General features: G+C 37.7%; 1 protein-coding gene across 17 annotated transcripts in view; it reads left to right on the top strand.

The window, feature by feature from the left end:
• Positions 1–23,232, top strand: part of LOC124223111 (leucine-rich repeat-containing protein 24) — a 128,878-nt gene that overhangs the window by 89,551 nt on the left and 16,095 nt on the right. For 11 of the 17 annotated variants that reach the window (XM_046634819.2, XM_069137740.1, XM_046634830.2 and 8 more), the window contains one exon: positions 339–376. The exons of 2 other annotated variants lie outside the window; for them this stretch is intronic. The gene's annotated coding sequence lies outside the window, so the exon portion shown is untranslated. The remainder of the gene's footprint in view (positions 1–338; positions 377–23,232) is intronic. 4 more of the 17 variants (XM_046634820.2, XM_069137741.1, XM_069137742.1 and 1 more) reach the window with 1 other exon arrangement.

Below are 23,232 nucleotides of genomic sequence, written 5' to 3'. Positions count from 1 at the left end.
TGTTCACCCATAACATCGGATTTCCATTTAATTCTAAGTCCGACTTCCGTACTAAAAGTTTAAGGGCGTGTGTCGGCAAGTTGAAAGTGATAAGCAAAACTAAAAATTTCGCAATTTAAAACGTTCCAATCTTGTATAACCGAGATCACTTGACATCGCAAAATTGTGGATGATTTTAATGACGTGTTTGCGATTTAGAAGAATTCTGCAGATGCTTCATGTGATCCGGGAAATCGATAACCAAAATTGAAGATTAACACTTTGTTGTTTGTACATGTTTCACACTTCTTCCAGCCTTCCTGTAGAGAAAAAATCGATGCCTCATGGGTCATTTTTAGTTTCAGATCCTGCTGGTCTTGGATGGCTCCAGTAATTCGTAAGTCTCTTTTCAATGATCCGTTACCGACCGAATTTTCCAAGATTAACGAATAAATCAATTATTATCGAAAGAAAGTGAAAAAAAATATATCACATATAATCAGTTTCGATATTTATAAGTAGACGTAGCCACAAATTGTGATTTCAGAAATTCTCAGGCAACCGATATCATGAGATTATGCGGTAGAATTTTAATTATACAATTGTATTAGATCTTGATATCCGTGGAACTGTTATAAGCACAATTTCGCGATGAATTCCAATTCCAACTTTAAATGAACCAGACAAACTCTGACTAAAACTGCCTGGCATTCTTTTTGTGTGAAGAATAAAACGCGACAGCAGCGGGTTCTGTGCAATTTCACCACAAACTCGGTAGCTAATGTGCTTGAACAAGGCCCACAGGGAATTTTGTACGCCCCCAAGTTCAATATCTCCGCAATTATCCGCATCAACGACTGCAAAGCGTATCAAGAATATCCCCCTCGCGATTCTCTGTCAACACCACAAAAATAATCGATTTCAATTAGCTCTCCCGCAATTATGAAGTGTTCTCTGTTTTTCGATTTCATATTACGCTATTCCTCATAGGGCTTGTCTTGAATTTACCATATTCTCTACACAAGAGAAAAATTTAATTTGTCACAGTAACTAGAAAAATTGATTAAATCAGGAATCGTTAAAAAAACTGTTTGAATATTGTTGGGATTACGAAAAACGAGGTACGCCTAAACATTTTGCGCTATCGTCGATCCTTTTTTGGTTATTGCAACGCAAAATCAGTTTCTGCGGTTTACTCTACGTTTTCAGTTAAACAAGGCTTAAACGTCAATTTATTCTTGCACAAGCATTAAATTTTCGCAACAGTTGCAAGAAAATATAGCAACAGTCATCGTTATGAGAAAGAATAGTAACGGATACTAGACTTTCCGGTAACAGCTAGAGAACTAATTTTCATTTTCTACCTAGAACTATATTTTTCGATCGTGGTAAAAAATGAAAATATTTAAGGACTGAGCGGTAACCGGAACTAAAAATTTCTCTTAGTGCAATAGTTCAGCCTCGATACTTGGCAAGATGAATATTCAACCGTTTGAAAGGGTTATTATTGGTTTTAGAATCGCTACCAATAACACAGGTCTGCAAAAAATATCTTATTTCAGTTGCATGGGATGTTTTTGGTGAACGTTACCTTTTTTACAATATGCTGAATCCAAAAATGACTTCCATTTCCCTTCATCACGTACAGTATTTTTGCAAAATACGAAATGTTTGCATAAAAAAAAAGCATAACAATACTGAAAAAGAACCACCATTTCATTACAACGAACTAGACAATATTTCTTAGAAAATTGAACAAACAATTTCTTCGTGAAATGTACTTGACATTCCAAGTTCATTATTTTTGCCCTGTGAAACCTTTTCCACTTCTCTTCAATACTTTTCCGAACATGCTTCCACTTTTCATTTTCTGTTTCCCTGTTTGTATTTATTCCTGAGTCTCACTTTAATACATATTAAATGAAAGTAAGAAATCATTTTTGCATAAGATTTTCAGAGTCAAAAATAGGACACCAGATCTCAAGTTGAGCGGGAGTTTCACGCAAGAAGAAACCTGACGTGATGGAATTTTTTTGGGTATCTTTCCCGCTTTCAGTGATTAAAAATCTACTACGAAACGGTATAAAAAATCTGTGCAGTTTTTTTGGTCACAGACCTCGGTATTTTCGATTGACGTTTTTCCGTACAGATGTAGGATAACAAGATGGAAAATATACTACCTTTATTATAACGTAAAATATCCCTTGAAGCGAAGCTCTTTGCATCGAATCATCGGACATGATCGATATAATCGGTTGAACGGAGATGAGAGCTGAGTAGGTTTTCAATGCGATGGAGATAAGTAGACCCGCTAAGTAAAGCAGGTCCTTCAGATGCCGAGTTGAACAAGTTACGTACCCCGCAAACTCCTCAGCCCCACTTTATCCACAACTCGGATCCGCTGTGGATCGAATTCCTCAACGAGCCGGGTTCTTCCCGAGGACAAAGTTACCTCGCTCATATTTCAATCGCAGAAATATTGAAATCAACATCAAAGAAACCGTTGAGATCCTACCAGCGATGTTTCCGAAACCGAACTTGAGCTGCAGAGATCGCTTTTGCCAAGACCCTTCAGATATCTGTGAACTTGAAATCTTCTGGAGTTCTTCCTGGAAGCCTCACGTAACGCCACGCCCTCGACTTGGAACACATTTCGGTCAACGACAAACTATCGATTCAATTTTACGCATAATCGTGACTGTGATAAAGTCAGAGTTGTGCAAGCATTGAAACTAATCTTTTGGAAACTAAATGACTGATGCTCCAAGTTTGCGTTCCGGCAGGAAGGAAGTGTAGACACTGTAACATTTTGGGGTGTGGATTAATGTTCCGAATGGTAAAACTAATCGGGAACGACATTAGAACTCCAAAATCTCGAAAGCTTGAAATTCCGAATAGAACGAACTTCCGAACGGTTTTGATCGTTTGAAATTTTAACCTGCACCCTTTTCCTTTTCTCGGATTGTATTGAAAACTTTTGAACACGTTCGTTTCGAATTCAGTAAATCGTATCTTTCACAGCTAGCTTACAAAACTACGTCATTCTCATCATCATTGTTGTTAATCCAACCGGTAAAACAATAAAAATTCTACTGACCACTGGAGCATAATTGGGTTTTGGGAACCTTGGGATTATGACCAGTACCTTGCCAACTTCATCTTTCATCAACCAATCGATACCAGTTTTCTCCAGTGAACAGTTTTCGTTGGAAGTTAGGATAAAGCTTACATGCAAACTAATAAGGTATACCATCCTCGGTTGTACCGACAATAAATATTGCCTCCTGATAAACAAATGAATCTCAAACCGGACTTCGGGTTCTTTGAGTAGATACGCGGGTGTGTGAATCGAATCGTGGCCGGTTTGGTGTAGCATGACAGAAGAAGGGTGGCCCGAGGGCGACAGAGAAGGGGTTGAAGGGCGGGAAGGAAGATCCAGAGAGCCGGAATACTAAGACCCAGAGCGTGTTTCATTATAGCAAGTTTGGCCTCAAAGCAGCCGGCCTGGAAGGTTGGGAAAGGTTGGGAAGAGCAACACACATAGTAACACTGCCCGGGGCACCCACAGGCGCTCAAATTGCTAAGCTCCTTTCCAGCCTTCATGGCATCCGCAAACTAGGCGAAACCACCGCCCACATCCTTGTGCCTTGTGCCCCTTAATGCATCGTCGATCTTCCGTCTTTAGCGAAGCACCTACGTTGGTATCTCTGCTTGCCGGCTTGTAAACTTTTCGTCTTCGAACAGTCGAGGTTACGATCGTAAAATACTACGGTGTTACAAGCGTACCGATTCACCACTTTGCTCTTGGTGCCTGAACTCTACTGGAAACTAACTAGGGACGTACTTACTTCCGCGACTATTACCCACCTCGGTCTTATGGCTTCACGGTGCGAAGCGCATCGCGCTGATTGCGAGTGCAGCGAACGTTTGAAATCGACGGATAAACCCGAGGTCGTCACAACGACCCTTTAACCGCGTCTATCGTATCGCCTACACGGGAGAAAACTGGTCTCGGTATCCATTTGGGATCGAAAGTTTCGACGTAGAGTTTATACGGTTCGTCATTTTCCATGTCAGGAATTGTTTTCATCGTATTATTCTGGCGTTGCTTCGAGTATCGATGCAGAACTACTACTATTATACGTCTTCAAGTCGGTATAAATATACCCCGAGTTAGATGTAGAGATGTGACAGGATTTCCACAAGGATGGATCGCTCCATTTCCCGAACAGCGAAACCTTTCTCACGGGTATCAACAGGATATTCGTAATGCTCGTGTGGGTGAGCCGAAGGAAATATCGAAAAGTATTGAAATGTTTAGCCGATATTGTTGCCGGCACTCCACAGTGAATAACCTGCTTACCGATATTTCAATATCTATTTGCGGGATAAACTCTGCAATTTGAGGGCTGTTTGAGCAAAGAAATACAAACCGTTTGGTACACTGTGAGATATGGTGATGTTGAGAATTAAGAAAATTGACTGGAAAAACAATTTGTATGGCCAGTTTTAAAATTCACTATCAAATATAACTGGTAGAAATTGATACGAAATTATTATGTAGTCTACAGATGTCCACACTGCATTTTTTTTTTTTTTTTTTACAGTGTATTGTCTCAGAGTTGTTGTTATCGTTATGTAGGTATGAATAAAAACACCGATAACATTTTCAACTGTTTTACCAGGACACCGTTTCATGGAAAATATACGATTCACAGCTCTTGAACCTTTCATGATTCATGGGTTTCAGACATCAAGAATAAACACACGTTAGAAAAGCTCGAGAAGCTAATTTTTCCAAGACAGTTTAGCGTTTATCGTTCAACTCACATCGAACACGAAAGCATGTTTCACGTAAAGACCCTTCGGTTATTTCATAACAATTAATCCGTGCAGAGTGAAAAGCTCAGACATTTATAAGAAATATATCGTCTCAGTTGCAGAACAAAAGGTACATTAAAATGAGCCAGAATTGTGTTAAGTCTCAATCTTAATTCATGATTTGACTTACCACGGTGACATTTTCAATGGAATATTTTGACCTCGTACGAAGGTTGGAGGCAATTTTGAATTGCATATTTTTCTTCCACTGTAGGTGAAAGTGATGGGTTGGAAAGTTGACCTCATCAGCCGTGGGATAGTTTGCAGACTTTTGCTAAATCGAGAATCGAATTACGCTTCGATTCACTTCTTCCTTAGAAACAATCCCGGAGCGAGTTGGTTTCACCGCTTAAAGAAGTAGGTCAAGGATTCCCGGTCCGGTATAGGATCGCATCAGGATTACATTCGAATGTATCTATCAACGTCACCTGAGTACCCGAGGATCGCAACGCGTCGCGACGTTGAAAATAGTTAAAACTTGAGGTCCCGGGTTGCTCCTGGTTCGGGATTCGGGAATAAATCATGAAACGGCTGCCTGCCAGTGTCTGCCATGCAGATAAATCGGGGAGGGTGAGCGCTTCTGATTCGGCATCAGGGCTGTTTGCGTTTCAGTTGAAGCTTATGGCGGAGCTTCCCGTTCCAGTCGCGCCTCGAAAGCCAACCAAGATATATTACAAGGTGGCCTCAGAGTGCCAGAAGATGAATTTCCCGCTCGTTTTCTCAGGGACAAACATTTCCTGGACGCGTACTGGCAGCCAGCCTTGCCTTGCGAGTATCGAGCGAGTCGGGAGGGAAGTTAAATTGTTTGCCCGAGGGTGGAAGTTTTTCATGACTACTGCGGTGTTGTCTGCATAGCGAGCTTCCGCGAGGCTTCCATGAATTATGCGACGTGATCAGTAGGCATACGAAGTTTACACCAAATCACGGAATCCCACCGAATTTCCAAGTGGAAAAGAACTACGAAAGACTTGTTTCGCGAAAATCGTGTATTCCGAACGTACAAAATTTCAAAGAATATTTAGTGACATGTATGGGGCATCCCGTGCCAACTCAACATACTGCGAAAATTTAGATTTTTTACTTGGCTGAAACTTTGCTATCTTTTTTGCATTCTATGGAATAAGGTTCCTTGATTTTTTCAAAAATTCGCTGATTTCAAAACCATGTCCTGAAATTGTGTGTTTATCAAATGTACTTTTCGAAAATGCAATGCAACAAATTATCTAAAACTTTTTTGATGAAGTTTTTTTATTTAATTTTCAAACTTTAAGAAATCTTTTTTTTAAATTGACTGTATCGATCATCTTGTTATTTTAGATTCTCAAAAATCCTATTCCACAAGTTATCGGCCTAGTTTTATGATTCAAATTGATAGATTTTTCAAAAAGTTACAGGCATTTGTAAAAAAAAGATATAAAAATTTGAGAAAATGCATATCTCATGAACTGTTTGACGAAAAACTTTCAAAAACTTCATTAAACTTTTTTTCACAGAATGCGAAGGGATAGACAAGTTTCAGCCAAATCAAAAATATCAACTTTGGCAGTAGGTTGAACTGGCATGGAATGTCCCACATAAAATATTTTTATTTTCACTGGAACAACGTTGAAGCGTTAGGTTCTGCCGTACTAAAGATTTTTCTCTAAAGCATAAGTCTGGCAATGAGCGGTGCCACATATGCCACGAAAAAAAAAAAATGTATACCAAATTTGAAATACCGCTGTTCGAAACTTTGAGCCGTTAAAACTGTGCAGCTTCAATTCCGAATCTCGGGGATTTGAGCCGTTGGAAATATTTCCTCAATCTTACCAAGTAATCACGATCCGTCAAGACCTACGGTTCCTTTTCCTGGAACACCGGTTGTCTAAAACTTTGATCTTCGGTGCAAAAGGCCGAGCCATTTTCGTGGCGGAAATGGAGTCGACCGCTTTAAGTTGAATCGCAGGCTGGAGTGACATATCTTAGAGATAACGAGGACAGGGATATCACAGTTTGCAGGATAGAGCCAAAGTCGTACGAAAGGTCCAGGGACAAGATGGTTGAAATGAATTGTGCCGCACAGCCCGGAATCCTCGCCGGCATTGCCGGTGAAGTAGTCGCTATATTTCAAGACACGGCACGAGTTGATCCGGCGCGTTGCAATCTCACCGAAATTCTGGAGCTGGCCATCTTAATAAAGCGGACTTTACGAGGGAACAACCACGCCAACTTTTACAAGAAAGGACAAGTTTCGCGAAATTCGGACGATTATGACCATGAATATGTTATACTTGAAAAGCTCAAGCTGTCTCTCCTCAAATCTTAACTTAGAACTTGATACTCAGGTCCCTAATTTTCACTCTGTATTCATTGATTTTTTTACAAATGCGAGCAATTTTCGTATGAAATTGACTGAAAAAATTTTTCCAGTACCAAAATAACTCAAACTCCTATCGTGAAAAATGATGCAGTATTTTCAAAATAAAAATCTTTGAGGGTATGCAAACATTTACGCAGTGTTTTTTCGTATGAAGTGAGTATCCTTAAGGGAAAAATTGCCATACGTTTAAAACTGGTGATTCTTGAAAAATCGAGATAATTAATGAGTCGAAATCAAAGATGCAAAAAAATAAATAAATACCTGCCATTTATTTAACTTTTTTAATCGAGTGCGTAAAATTCAGTTTTGCGTACCGACATGAGTGCGCGAATTAGTTCATTCTCGCACTAGTGCACTCACTTCGGTACGCAAAACCGAATTTCGCGCACTCGGTTGAAAAAGAATAGATAGATTGTAGGTAATTCGATTTCCTTATCCAAATGAGTGCTGAGAATAGTACATTCCCGCGCTAGTGCAAGAATTTGATCGAAACATCTTTTCTTATAGTTCAATTAGATATTTCAATTTGAATACTAGTTTACGCACTCGTTTGGGTACGCAAAATAGAAATTTTCACGCTCATTTTTTGAAACATAGATAGATCGTAAGTAATTCGATTTGGTTACCCAAACGAGTGTGCAAAATAATAAACTCCCAGTCTAGATTGAATCAACATAGCTTTTTTTATGGAGAAACTAGATATTTCGATTTAATTCCCGCACTAGTGCAAGAATGCACTATTTTGCGCACTCATGTGGGTACGAAAAATTGAATTTCCCGCACTCGTCTCCTTTGCGCACTAGTTGCACAATCTACGAGTCTATCGTTTCGTCTTCGCCTATTTTTCTCTCCTCTCTTTCTTTCTCCGCGCTTTTCTCGCCCAGCAGACACTTTTCCCGCGGTATTTGCCGACGTCTGCAGACAGACAGATACTCGCCGGGTTTCACCCCCTTAGTAGGATGTCTTCAGCATGACCCCGATCCCAACCTCACGTTCACTGATAGATAGACAGGCGGGCAGACGAACCGAATCTGCGATGGAAGAGGCGATGCTATCAGCGAAGATCCTGAGAAGCCAGCCAATCTTCTGCACAAAGCTTCTCCGTACGCTCCGTATTCCTCGAATTGCATCCCGGTATGTATGGTGCAGCAGTTCTTCTTCCAACCAGCTCGTGAAAATGCGATAGCTTCCATAATCTCTAGTCTCATCACAGCCCTGCCCTAAGAGAAAATAAAATAAGTAGGTAGACCAGTTTCCAGCTATCTGCAGCACAGCGAAGGACTCAGTCGGTCGTCGTAGTCCAGCAGCGACCGAATTAAATCTTTATGCCTTCTTTTTCTCCGATCCTCTATTTTCTATCGCAGTCTTTACACCGCTCGCTCCATCTTTCCGGTCTTACTGATCTCGTGATTTCGTTGAGACGTAAATTTCTTACGAAATCCTCTGGATTTTTATGCAATATTTTAGCCACGAAGATGTGACTCAATTGCACACGAGATGATGACAATGATTTTCTTTAGATTTAAAGAGGCTGGTTAGCCAAGAATCAGTATAATTTTTCGCTGATTGACAACTAATTATCAAGGAGACACGTCGGTGGAACTTTTGATTTTTTCGAACTGCTTGAAATTTAAACTCGTAATAAGGCTCTATAAAACAAGTGGTTTTCACTGGTTTCATCAGAAAAGCTCCTTGCGTTACAATTCTCGTCACATAAATCTGTGAAAAAATCCATAGCTGTGGAGCATAGGGAACAAAAGTTACCATGAAAATTGCGACAAGTTACCACCTAATTATTCCAATAATTAGTAGTTGACAATTTTCACAAAAATTTAGTTCATCAAACCTCTTTTGCTCGAGTTAAAAGAAAAAAAATTGTTCCCTACCAATTAATGAAAACTAGAAATTTTCGTTCATTAGGGGATTCATCAATTTCGAATATTCGTATTAGCTAAGAAAATCTTCCTAATAATTTAAGACGAAAAATACTGGTTATAAAATAGAGGCTGATCAAATAACCGATAGATTATCTCGATTTCATTTCGCGATTACTTATTTTGTCGACATCCCGCTGATACACTTTTCTCATAAAATTTGGTACCTGGGAATAAACAGTTTTTGTAAAATTGCGCCGATAGTGACTATGTTTATTATTTGATTAAAAAACAGCAATATTACATTTCCTATTGGTAGAAATAAAATTTGCTTCAGCAAATTTACGACGAATAGTTTTACCAAAAAAAAATAAACCGTAGTAGAATATAATCCCAATAAATCTAGTGAATCTTAAATCACATTGTAGCAATTTGAAAAATCGATGTACGGATAGCTCTTCAGTTTACAACGTTGGCTTAAATTTTTCGCGAAATTTATCGTAGCTTTCGAAAACACTAAAGCGACAAATTCTCGATGCCAGACTATCTCGTAAACAAATTAAGGAAAGGGAACTAAATTCCGAGTGATAAATCTCAGTAACGCAAAAAATTCACCGTGGAATTGAGTATAATTTCGTTGATCTTCGTGGGGGATTTTTTCAACCTTCTTTCGGGTGAAGAACGTACCTAGTATTTGCGCATGGAGTGTTCAAACACGCAATGAACGTAAAATAGGGACGATCCAAGATCAAAAGGCGAATTCAGTGGTACGCTGGAAATAGAGAGGCAGCAGCAGACAGAGATAACAGCTTCAGCTGAGTCGGTTCACACGGTCTTCGCCGTCAAAGAGCGAGCGTAAAGAAATACTTACCAGGATCCAGGATCCGCCCTCGATTGAAACGGGAGCTTTTTAAACTCCGTACAAATACGAGCTCCGTTACGTTTTTGTTTTTCTTCAGTTTATTAGATGTACGATGATCCGATCGATTCAACACAGAAGAATTTATAAACTCGCAACTCCGAAAGTTGTACTTCCAGAAATTCGAACTTGGACCGTTGCGTTCGCGGAATGCTTCAGCTTTGGTATTTCGAATCGTTTACGGATTCACCGTCTTATCACTCGCGCAAGTTCGATTATCATCCTGCGCTGAGAGAAATTTTTAGTTCCGGTTACCGCTCATTCCTTAACTATTTTCATTTTTAACCACAATCGAAAAATATAGTTCTAGCTGAAAAATGAAAATTAGTTTTCTAGCTGTTACCAGAGAGTCTAGTATCCGTTACTATTCTTTCTCATTACGATCACTGTTGCTAAATTTTCTTGTAACCATTGCGAAAATTTAACGCTTGTGCAAGAATAAATTGACGTTAAAGCCTTATTTAACTAAAAAAGTAGAGTAAACCTCACTAACTGATTTTGCGTCGCTACTACCAAAAAAAGATACCGGAAAATGGTTACGCGCGCCTCATAATTTTTCATAATTCCAACAATACTCAAACAGTTTTTTTTTAACGATACCTGTTTTACTGAATTTTTCTAGTTACCGTAACAAATGAAATTTTTTTCAGTTTTCTCATGCTTCGTCTTTTCTTCGCTGATAATTATGCCTTGCCATAAATTATAGCGGTCAACACGAATATTGAATCTGGCTTCTAGATGTCAGATTTTGGTTTCTTCCATGTAACTAACAAAAGAAAAAACAGTTTCATTAGGTGTTATTTGCTCTTGTAGAAAGCAGAACGATATTTCGGATTTTAAAAAGACATTATCTATTTTCTCAAACATTTGTTGTAAATAACAAATAAATAAACTTCAGTTTCGCATTTAAATCACTTTTATTCAAAAATTTTAATGCGAATCAGAAGTTTTTCTAATTATTATTATTATGAATAGTAAGTAATTTTTCTTAATATTACTTACGTGGAAGAAACAAAAAATTGTCATCTGGAATCTAGACTCAAAATTCATGTTTATCTGTGTGATTTACCAATACAAAAAAGACGAAAGCAAACTTCATAAGTAATATATAAAGATTTTAGTTATTATTCAATATATAGAATTAAAATTTATTTATTTAAATACAAACTCGATAAAAAAAATTTTTTTTTTTTTGTTGACATGTGCTATCTCTCGTGTTAGGTAACTGAATAGAAAAAACAACAAATTCTAAATTCTAGAGGCGCGAAATGAATCTTTTTTACCAACTCTCTAGCAATATTTCATGCAGGGGTTCACCGCTGTGATAATTAAATTTCTCTCGACTTTGCTAATAAGTTATCAAACTATCAAATTTTAACCTCAACCAAGATGCGAAATTTATAATCGAACAAACTCCTTCGACGCATTGTTGTGCTTGAATTATGCGTATAAAATAGTACAAAAATGACCATCCATAATGTTAATATACCGGTTTTGTGGAGAATTTTCACACTCACCGAAAAGTTTGAGAATATTTTTGACTCATATATCCATTGTAACAAAAAAATACGCAGCAACTTTGCCTTCAATTCCACCGTATTTCAGCGCACTCTACACTTTAGAATCGCACATCGATGCTTTCCGAATATACATATACGTAGTTTGAACATTCACGGTGGGATTTATATGTAAATACGAATGAGTGTTATTAAAAACGTGGAGGGAATTAATTCAACCCTTCAACCCTGAACTCGTAACCCTACTTAGAAGTCCAACGTTCCTCCTTTCCTCTCCACTTTGCAATTACAAACCCCGCGCGCTGTTTTCCATGTAAAATTTAGTGCACGATGTTAAACCAGTGAAAAAGGATCAGGATTTGAAAAAAATCTAAACACACCGAAGAATTATTTCCGTTTAATTCTTTATCGTTGTATCGAACGCAGTAATTTTTACCTCTCTTACTTCACTGTTTCTGCAAATAAATTCACACATCACATATTTCAACTCGACATTAACTTATTATCGTACTAATTTCATTCAACTCTTAAATGTCACGCTTCAGAAGGAATTCTTTAAATGTCACAGAGACCCAATTTAGCTCCGAATCACTGAACTATAAAATATTCAGAGTCGTCATCTGGAGGATCAAAATATTGTAGTATAAAATAATCGCATTTGACTTTTAAAGTCTGCTTCGTGGCTGTTTTTTGCTATCAATTGACTCATCCTGACGAAATGATCACATATTAGTTTAAACAGTCCTATTTTTAAACCTTGATATTAAACTAACTTTGATATTTTGCATAATTAAGAATTTTCCAGTAGAGGAACCTACGGAAAAAATAAAATGAAAATTCTCGAAATTAGTATTGCATTATGGAATTTACTTGGTAACAAATCGACGAGCGTTTGATCCAATTATTTTTGATTTAGCATTCTTTGGTTTCTAAACCTTGTACCCAATAAACAACACAGTGCATCTTTTGTGCAAAGATTTTCATTCCGTTCATTTTCATTCGTTTCTGACGTTAAAATTTTTGAAATTATTTTGCGTCAGCAACAACAAAATGCCTATTTTGTTCCCTTCGGAAGGCTCTTTCATAAAAAGAGTACATTGTGTAACCAGGGTCTTTTTTTTCCAATTATCAATAAAAAAAAAAATGTTTGTCTTGAGTTAAACGTTTCTGATTTCGAACTCGTTTACTTGGCACAAAACGCCCCGTACACCAAATGCTACTGGGTGATATTCGGATCCCCAGGTGACAATCGAGGGTTAAAAACGGTAGCGCAGCGAGAATATTAGATAAGGATTAAATGGAAGAAGAGTATGATAAACGTCCCCGAAAAAAACGTAGACACAGAATTCTCCCCGCCCCCAAGAGAAAAGGGTAGAACTTTATACGTTCGCTGCGTCGGCTGTTCAAGACGACGAAAAAAAAAGTTATGCTGCTGGTGAAAAAAGAAAGTAAAAAAACTGTTTTCTCATCCTCCGCTTGAAAAGGACTAAAATTTTCGAAAAAAAGAAACAGGCATTTTTCACCGTATCTAAGGATCAGCCTCGTATTCGAAAAGATCAGACCTTCCTACAGAACAAACTCAATCGAATCATATTTTTTCGAATATTCGACAACAAATATTCAATTCAAAAAGGCGATAAAATCGATCAATATGCACTGAGAAAAAAATCGTTTGTTGTAGTAACTAGAAAAATTCAGTAAATCAGGTATCGTTAAAAAAACTGTTTGAATATTGTTAGAATTCCGAAAAACGAGGTACGCCTAACCATTTTGCGATATTGTCGATCCTTTTTTGGTAATTGCATTGCAAAATCAGTTTGTGAGGTTTACTGTACTTTTTTAGTTAAACGAGGCTTTAACGTCAATTTATTCTTGCACAAGCATTAAATTTTCGCAACAGTTGCAAGAAAATATAGCAACAGTGATCGTAATGAGAAAGAATAGTAACGGATACTAGACTTTCCGGCAACACCTACAAAACTAATTTTCATTTTCTACCTACAACTATATTTTTCGATTGTGGTAAAAAATGAAAATAGTTAAGGACTGAGCGGTAACCGAGACTAAAAATTTCGCTCAGTGTAGCTTAGTGACACCGAAATATCAAAGTTCCGCGTATCTGTGACGTATGTATAATGCGCAGATAACCAGATATCGAACGCCACGTGGCCACACATTATTTTTGCACTGATTCCGGTCCAGTTCAATACTTGGAAAAAAAATTTTCCCTCTAACGTAGAGAGAAACACACACGTACACACAGCTCGACACTTTTTTCCTCTGCTTCCTATTCTTTTTTCACAACTTTTTCTTTCCCGTTTCCTTTTTGTTTTTTTTTATTTTTTTTTTTTTTTTCTCTTCCTTCTCCTTCCAGCAGAAATTGATACCAAAATGCGAACTCGCCCGCTTCGCAGTGACTCGCCATCGGGCTGACAGCTGTGATTTATTTGGCTTCCTGCCGGCTTCCCTTTCGCCCCTCTTTACCCGGCAACCCCTGCAGATTATCGACACACCCGACGGATTCGCATATATTTCTGTGCACCAGCTCTATGGCCGTGGTGTGAGAATTTTGCGGCGACAATTGTGGTTCGGTAGGCAACTGCTGTTTGCCATTTGAAACGGCGGACCACCTGCTGGTCGCTGAGGTAAATTTTGGGACGAAATGTGCGGAGTCAAAGCCGGCCGCGAAGCTTCGCTTCGAAGGCGAAACGATGTGACTTCTCCGCGATACAAAGCTGGCGGAAAGTAGGTACGTGGGAGGTATATTAATACGTAGCGACAAAATTCTATGTGTAAAATCGTAAAAGCTCGACCGGGTTGTAATCAAGGCGCTACTGATGGAGAATGATAAAAAAGAAAAACGCAGATCTAGGTTATTTTTTCAATCTATCGACGCCATTCTGTGTATAAAATCAAGTATTGTAATGAAGACGTTTCTATTGGTGAAAAGCAAAAAAAAAAAAAAAACCCCACAGATTTGGGTTATTTTTCCCAATTATCTTTCATGGATTGTTTGAACGCGGGCTGACCCGAAAAAGCTTCTGGTTTGTTTTTTGTTTTGTGCAAAAGTGTTTCTTGAGATCTAAATTTAGACATTTTTTTTTTTTTTTTAATTTGAAATCGGATAACGAGCTATTCTAATTTGCTTGCCAAATTTCTGAAAGTCAAATTTTGTTTCGAAGAAAATTCATATCCCGGCGGAGAGTCGATAAGTTTTTGGATGGAAAATTAATTTAGGGCAGTTGAGAATCGTCAGAAAACTAGCATCGATCAGTAAAAATATTGAAAAAAAAATCACCCATCTATTAGAAGCACCTAATTTTAAATTTTCCCGCGCCTTTAATTTCCCGTTTTGGTGATAAGAATTGACCGCCCACGTCATGCGATTTAACGCTGCTGGATTTTTTTCTTTGAGTTTTTTTTTTTTTTAAGTTCAAAGTTTATACGCCAACAAGCCCACGCAGGCCTTGAAGGAGGAAATTGAGCGGCGTGTCAACGAAATTCAGTCACATTTATGCAAAACGGTGATGGAAAATTTCAACAAAAGAGTGCGTGTGTGCTGGCAAAACCGTATAACGTAACCAATATATCGTGTACTTTAGGAATCAATGAAAAATGTTCACTGAGAGAAATTTTTAGTTCCTGTTACCGCTCAGTCCTTGAATATTTGCATTTTTTACCACAATCGAAAAATATATTTCGAGGTAAAAAATGAAAATTAGTTTTCTAGCTGTTACCGGAAAGTCGAGTATCCGTTACTATTCTTTCTCATTACGATCGCTGATGCTATATTTTCTTGCAACTGTTGCGAAAATTTAATGCTCGTGCAAGAATAAATTGACGTTAAAGCCTTGTTTAGCTAAAAAAGTAGATTAAACCTCACAAACTGATTTTGCGTTGCAATTACCAAAAAAGGATCGACGATATCGCAAAATGGTTACGCGTACCTCGTTTTTCGTAATTCAAGCGATATTCAAACAGTTTTCTTAACGATACCTGTTTTACCGAATTTAACAAATGAAATTTTTCCCAGTGTACAATATCTAATTATAACCCTGTGTTTTCAATCGAAATTAACCCCTGCGTGAATTTTGTGACACCCTTTATCCAGCCAACGACTGGCGAGTTGATATCTCGGATTTTACGAGCTCGGAGCTCGGAGGCGCGCCGATTTCTTCGCCTGCAGTCAGGATCTTTGAGGGTGCGGTGACCAACCGATCCTTGGACATCCTGCGCTCCACCCCCATCCAGTATACCTACATACCTACGTTTTTCATTTTCTTTTACGACGCCTCGACGTCGCTGTTGATAATATTGCAAACGAATAGCTGTAGCTGCGGAGGCGGATACGTATAAACGAATACATTCACATCTGTACACACACACACACACACAGATATATATATATACATATATATACCTCATACGCACAAGTTTTTGCATGAAAATACCCGATGGGAGATTCGGTAGTCGAGGTATTTTTGCCGAGGAGAATATTTGAATACTCCTCACCCACGCGTTAGCTCCGACCGCCGCAAAAGCACCGGGGGTTGAAAAAACAGGGCAAGAAAAGATAAAAAAAAGAAAAAAAAAAAAAAAGAAAAAGATTTGGAATAAAAAGAAAAACAATAATGTTATGCAAATAAAATTGCGCTGCTTTGCGACGAGTGAAAATAAAACGTTTTGCAACTCCGCTTTTACATTTAACTCCTGCTGCACGCATTTTTTTTCAGCCGACGAAGACATTATACATACGCATGTGTAGGGATACGTGTATACATTTTATGCCTTGTAGAAATAAATAAACACACACACACATACACAACAGTTTTGCACACCCTCGCGGTGTATCAATCGTACTTAACTCGTCGTCGTATTTGTCTTATTTTTTATGTTATATCCCACTTTCACGTTACACCAACGTATATAAACCGTGTCAAGAAGGAGAGTGAGGGATAGAAAGAGAGGGAGAATGAAAGAAAATAATAATTTATCCGCTCTACGCGGCGAACAGTGAAGTTAAATCGGGGTGTGGTTCAAGTTCCGAATTTTAAAAGTTCCGAAAGCGCCTAATTCCGAATTATTCGTTGGCGAAACTTGATGTAAAGAAATCAAACCTTTGCGAAACAATAAAGTTTCGAATGATCGGAAACCCGACGGCTCAAAGTTCCGAAATGCATGATTCCAAGAATAAAGTTCCGACAGAGCAAAATTCTAAAAAATAATGTTTCGATTGAGTAAAATTCCGAAAATTAAAATATACGTACACAGCGTAGTTTACTCAATAAGTGGGTGTAACAAATTAGAAAAACTAGGATTCCGAACGTAAAAATATCGAAAATTCAAAACAAAGCAAGATCAACGTGGCGAAATTTCACGAAGCCATAAATTCATGGAACTGAAAATCTTTGATCATTCGGAATTTCGATGTTTAGGATTTTTATATTTTTTTCATTTTCGCACTTTCGTAACTTTGCTCTTTCAATAATTTGAGCGTCAGCTTTCGGATCATTTGAAACTTGAGTCTGATTTCTTTACTTTAAGCTTCGCCACCAAAAAATTCGAAGTTTGGTGCTTTGGAAACTTTTCGAATTCAGAATTTCAACCCGTCTCGTTGAATCGCCAGCTCCCTCAAAGCTAGCAAGTTTTCGTTTATGTGGTGAGAGAATTTTTTAGTTCCGGTTACCGCTCAGTCCTTAACTATTTTCATTTTTTACCACAATCGAAAAATATAGTTGTAGGTAGAAAATGAAAATTAGTTTTGTAGGTGTTGCCGGAAAGTCTAGTATCCGTTACTATTCTTTCTCATTACGATCACTGTTGCTATATTTTCTTGCAACTGTTGCGAAAATTTAATGCTTGTGCAAGAATAAATTGACGTTAAAGCCTTGTTCAACTAAAAAAGTAGGATAAACCTCGCAAACTGATTTTGCGTTGCAATAACCAAAAAAGGATCGACGATATCGCAAAATGGTTACGCGTACCTCGTTTCTCGTAATTCCAAAAATATTCAAACAGTTTTTTTTAACGACACCTGTTTTACTAAATTTTTCTCAGTGTGACTTGTAATCTTTGGGAAAATTTATTTTACGCTCTACACTCGAGGCGCAGGGATCGCACAAATTTGGATAAAAATGGTTTATGTACACACACATACTTACACGCATATATATACAAGGAACTCGCCGTGTGGCGTTAATAAAAATATTTCGTTTTTACATATGGATAAAACACCTACCTCAGTGGAATGGTGCCACATTTGAGAATATAAATGTACCCAAGTCGTTCTCGAAACACTTCGCGATATGGAAAAATGCTTTGAGGGGATATCCGACGAAAGAATGCCAGCGTAATACACACGGTGGGAAATTCCAGGAACAATTGTTTGAATGGCCGATGTTACGCACGTGCGTAACTGTTTCGAAGAATAACGCAAACCGTAACGAAATTGGTTTTCTTGGGTATCAAGTAGAGGATCTTAAAATAGTTGGTCCGTATTTTCTCTTTTTGCTTTTCGCTTACAATTGAGCCAAAGATACATAGCAAACCTGCCAAATTAAAAACTATAGCAATCTCTTCCAATCCACGTGTCACGGAATGTGTGAAATTCAGCTGCGAAACAGAAGGAAATATGGACAGCCACATTGTTTTAGGTTTTTCTATGGGATTTATAGATGAGTAATACTTTTTTCTTACTTTCAATTTTTATGCAAAGATCCAATAATTAATGCGATTGGATCTTAAACGGAAAACTTGAGGTTAGTGTCGGTTAACTTTTTTATTGATTGAAAATTCGTCAATTTTTTACTCTCTTATAAGAGATTTTAAATGGCGCACAAATTTTGGAGATACGTTAAGAAGTTTAGGTTTTTCCAGTCTAGCTTGACTTGTAAAATTGCGGAATTTTAATATTAAAAGTGATACATTTTTTGTCGGACTAAATAGTCTTCAAATGTAAAGACTAAAATTTTACTGTACAAGAAATCATTACATTTTTACAACCTCCGTCAAAGTGCTGATCACGAATCTTTAACCTTTGGTGAATCTTTTACCTTTAAATTATTCTTTGCTAGTTCGAATCTATTATGTACGTAATTTAGTCTATCTAACACCCAGAACGTATTAGCTAATCTCTTATAAAGATTCCAGTTTTAAAAAAATCACAAATGTTTTCCTCTTAACAGTTGTTTTGCCTTTTATCTTTTATTCGTTGTGTTTTCTCCCTTACTTTTTCCAGTCGTGAAAGTCTTTTCTGAACTAGTGTATTCCGATATTTGGTCGTTTCTATCTTATTTTTTTTGATAGATACGTGCAGACGGTACAATTACGGAAATGAAATGCTCGCAATGGTGAGTCAAATTTTTTGCGGTCTTCGCTGAATTCTAAAAGATCATATCAACTGATTGTGCGGAGTACATATGGATCTTTTTATAAATATATACCACATTGAAAGATATTGCTATGGACGTAAGTTGAAGTCTGAATTTTCTCCCTTTGTGTGCAAGATTCGCAAAAGGCACGCCGTCAGACGGTATAATAATTCACGGTTGAGTTATTGAAACGATATTGATAGATCGATAGATATATGTGTGAACCTATATGAAACGATTGCGTTTTATACATCCATATCTCGCTGTATGGAAAAATATAACCAACGTTTTCTTTCAAGACGTTACTGCCAGTGGTGATCAATAATGGATCGTGAAAGAAAAAGTGTCAAAAGTTTTATCCATCGTGATGAACGTTTGATAGTTGCATCGTAAATTTTTTCTCGTCATTTCTTCGCCAAAAAGACCTTTACTGCCTCTGTATATTTACAAAATGGTAATATGCATGTTCATGCATAACTCGAGAAGGAAAGATTAAAAAAATTCTGCACAATTTACCGTCTAACTTCTAGTTTCACGCATTCTTTTTCATCTCACGCCCCAACGGAACGGACTTCTGAACTTATCAATATTTAACACCTCGACTCTGACTGTCAGCTTGCACCCACTTCAGATTACAGTCTATTCTCTCTTTCATTCTCCCGCTCTATGTATTATTTATTGTTCTCTGCACGTACAGCATCTGCAGAATATTCATCATCGCGCAGCTTGCGAGCATATGACTAATTACATTTTTGCACCATCGCTCCATGTTTTCCAGACGATTTTCAAGTGTCTTTTTTCTTGCTATGGCAATTTTTTTCAAAGTTTCAACATGAAACTTCCACTCTATACGCTGATGTCAAGAATACGTTTTAAACATTATCACGTGCATTACTTTCTCAATTTCAATCCTGATAATGTTCGTTTGACTGTTGTTTTTACCATTAAATACCGCATGATACGGGCAATCTACAATATGACACACTTCGGAACCAATTTATACATGACGATAATTCCCCTACACTGTTCTGAAAAAGTAAGTATTAGACGGTAGTAAACTTCGCACTAGATCGAATTCGGAAATCGAAGACATCCATCATGTTCCTCCCGTCCAATCCTATCGCTCATCCCTGCCGCGGGATGAAACTGATGTCCCGTTTTTATTGCGGGCACGTTAACCGTTCGACGCTGTCAGTTAAGTCACCAGGAAAAGAGCGTTATCAGAAATTATGTGGTAAACAAGACTGCGATCAATGCCACCTTCGGGTAAACACACCGGCAGATAATGAACGCGTATCTTTTTTCACCTTATTTCTACAGTCACTGCCCTCAGAATCGCTCCTGTAGCTGAAGTTTTTGATCGATGAAACTAATTGTAAATCTAAAATGAATTTATGAAGGTAAAAAGCTAAATCAAATGCAGCATGTTTCCAAGTAAACACCGTCGGATGATGAGTTGCCTACCACTAAGGGGAACAAATATTGGTAATACAGACCACCGAGTTATCGGTAGATAGCGCGTTTCAAGTTAAATTATGCAAATTATCGAAAGCAGTTGTTTGGTTGTTTATAACACTGGTCAACAAAATTTTGTAACACAGTGCTGGCTAATTTTTAAATACCTATCTACCCTCACTGTTAAAACATATTTATTTTGATTCGATCAGGTCTAGTTTTTTGTGTTACAGCTACTGCCAGTAAAATTGAACTGGGTACAATAAATAAAAAAACATCCTGAATCATAAAAGGTAAGTCAAAACAATAAAGATTGAATTTTAGCTGTAGTAGCTGTAACGCAAAAACTAGACCTGATCGAATCAAAAACAAATATGGTTTCATAATGAGAGTAGATAGGTACTTCAAAATTAGTAAACACCTTCCTTGTTATAAAATTTTGCTAACCAGTATACTGTGATAATATATATGACCCAATTTTTGTTTAACAAAACTGTATTTTTGGATATACTAAAAAAATATAATATCACAATAAAACTATTCATATGGAAAATATTCTAACATCAATTCGATTATACTAAACCTTGCTTCTAACATAATCAGTTGAAAGTTTCTATGTTACACATGAAAAGTGAATTTTTTTTAACCAGTGTAACCTACACTGAAGCGTTCAGTGATCGCGTTCCGGCATCACGTTAAAGTGTCACTCGGTAGGTCTGTTTTACCGATATTTGTCCTCCTCAGTAATAGGCAACCCAACACACTCCGGCGTTCAGCTGGAAACACCGTGTATTCAATATTCGGCTGCAACTTTACAGTTTCGTACCGTCACAAAAGCAGCTCTTCTTTGACAATGAATCGGTAAATTAGACAAGACTTCTTGTATGGGGTGGGAAATTACCCTTGATACAATCCATCCGGGTACTTACAGGGCCGAAGTACTCCATAGCGAATGAGCGACCCCCTTGTGAAGAAGAAATATCCGCGAGGGTGAGTTGAGGCAGGACTACGTGGTGAGTACGCGGCGGGAAGGAAGTGGCCTAGTTCATTCGTTCCGTCTTGCTCTTTTTCTGGATCATATATCACAGTTCCCATTTGTAGTCCCGCAGAAGGAATTCTCATTCCGTGGAGAACGCCATTAGTCGGGCACGGAGTGCTACGTGAGAAAATTTTGTGACGAATAAGATGGTGGCCGAGGAACGAAGGCGAGGACGAGGGTGAGGTTAAGGGCGAACAGTGCGAGTCCAAGGAACTAAGAGGTCTCCGATACACGGTGGAAGCGTACTAAATCAGAAGTTATTTTCATCCTGCGAAACCCGTCGATAAAGTGCAGGTGAAGGAAAAGGCAACCGAGGACGGACAATTTACTTCCCTCTTATAGCGAGGACCATATACCAAAACGAATTCCTGTTAATGCATGAAAGCGAGAATCAGAAGGAAAAAAAAACCAGTGCCAATGGATGTGGAAAATTCGTCGCGTGAATAAAATTTTTATACGTAATCATCGCTGCTTGGATCCAGTAACAAATTCATTACACAATTTTCGAAACACCAGCGTAAATTTTCGGCATCCGAAGAGACACAAGATAAATGGAACTGTCGTAAGGAAAAGTAGAAACAAGTGCTTTCGAATAAATGGGATTGGTTTCCGTGCAAGAATCCAATAGCGATTCTTTTTATTCCTTAACGTTTCGGCACTTGATGAAGAGGTCCTCCTTGGAAGTAGTAAAAAAAAAATAAAATGAAATAACAAAAGAAACTGAAACCTTTTATCAGATATTGGTAAGGATAAATGGGATCGTGAGATAGTAACATGAATGTTCATAACGCTATACGTAAGTGCAAAGGGAATCGTGTAATATTATATCATCAAAACGTAGACATGGCTTTTATATGCCGGTTGTGGACGTATTGCTTTTTCGTCTAGACTGACACCTCGCAAAAAAAAAAAGAAGAAAACGAGCCAATGTGCATACTGTTTTTCATTCGAAAACCGAATTGGATTTTTGATAAAAGAATAAACTCTGTTCAGTCTGAATCAAAAGCTAGAAATAGAGATAGAAAAAAAAATTCAAACAATCATCTCCGGATGGATAAAAACAGATTCTTGTGAATACGGTATAAGAACAAATATTCATCAGCAATTACATTTGTGCGGAACAATTATATGCTACGGTTTAAGATTTTTTAAATATTTCTTGGACAATTTGCGGGGATCTGATCAGAATGAGACTAAGAATATCAGAATCGTGTGAAAAATAACACAGTAAATCCTTGTGATTTTACAACGTTTTCAGCATATTATCTTGATATGAATTTATTCAGATTCATTTCTATAATAATAATATACAAATAACATTGTTGGAGATTTTTGAAACGTTTTCTTTCACTTCTCCTAAGTTTTGATCAAAACGTTCAGACACAAGTATCCTTATAAAGGTAGAACCGGATGCTGTAAATATACATTTTATGACTAACCCAGACTATGCCATTGTGGTCGACCATGCAGGCCAATAAAAAAGCGTCAGTCAACATCTACATAATAAAGTTACGATTCTCAGTCGTATTAAATTTATCACACACCATGTCTCTAAGGACGCAGGGTCTGATTCTCGCTACGACGGTATTAATTCATGGCCTTGTCAGAAGTACTTATACACATCGTAACCACACAAGTTTACGTAAACAATGTTGTACAATACATCACCATTTTCTGTTCTTCTCACACATAATGATCTGGTAACGATTTATGTACACACACAGGAGATTCCAAGAGCATACGGAGTACAGACACTTGGGAGTCGTTACCCTACTGAAAAGAGCTGACAAGCACTACTGTTCACAATACGTTCCAGAGATATGATACATATACGATTCC

Source organism: Neodiprion pinetum, chromosome 7 (genome assembly GCF_021155775.2).
Source record: "Neodiprion pinetum isolate iyNeoPine1 chromosome 7, iyNeoPine1.2, whole genome shotgun sequence".
Taxonomy (NCBI): Eukaryota; Metazoa; Arthropoda; class Insecta; order Hymenoptera; family Diprionidae; genus Neodiprion; species Neodiprion pinetum.
Note: the sequence above shows the minus strand (reverse complement) of the source record. Positions and strands in the feature narration are given on the sequence as shown.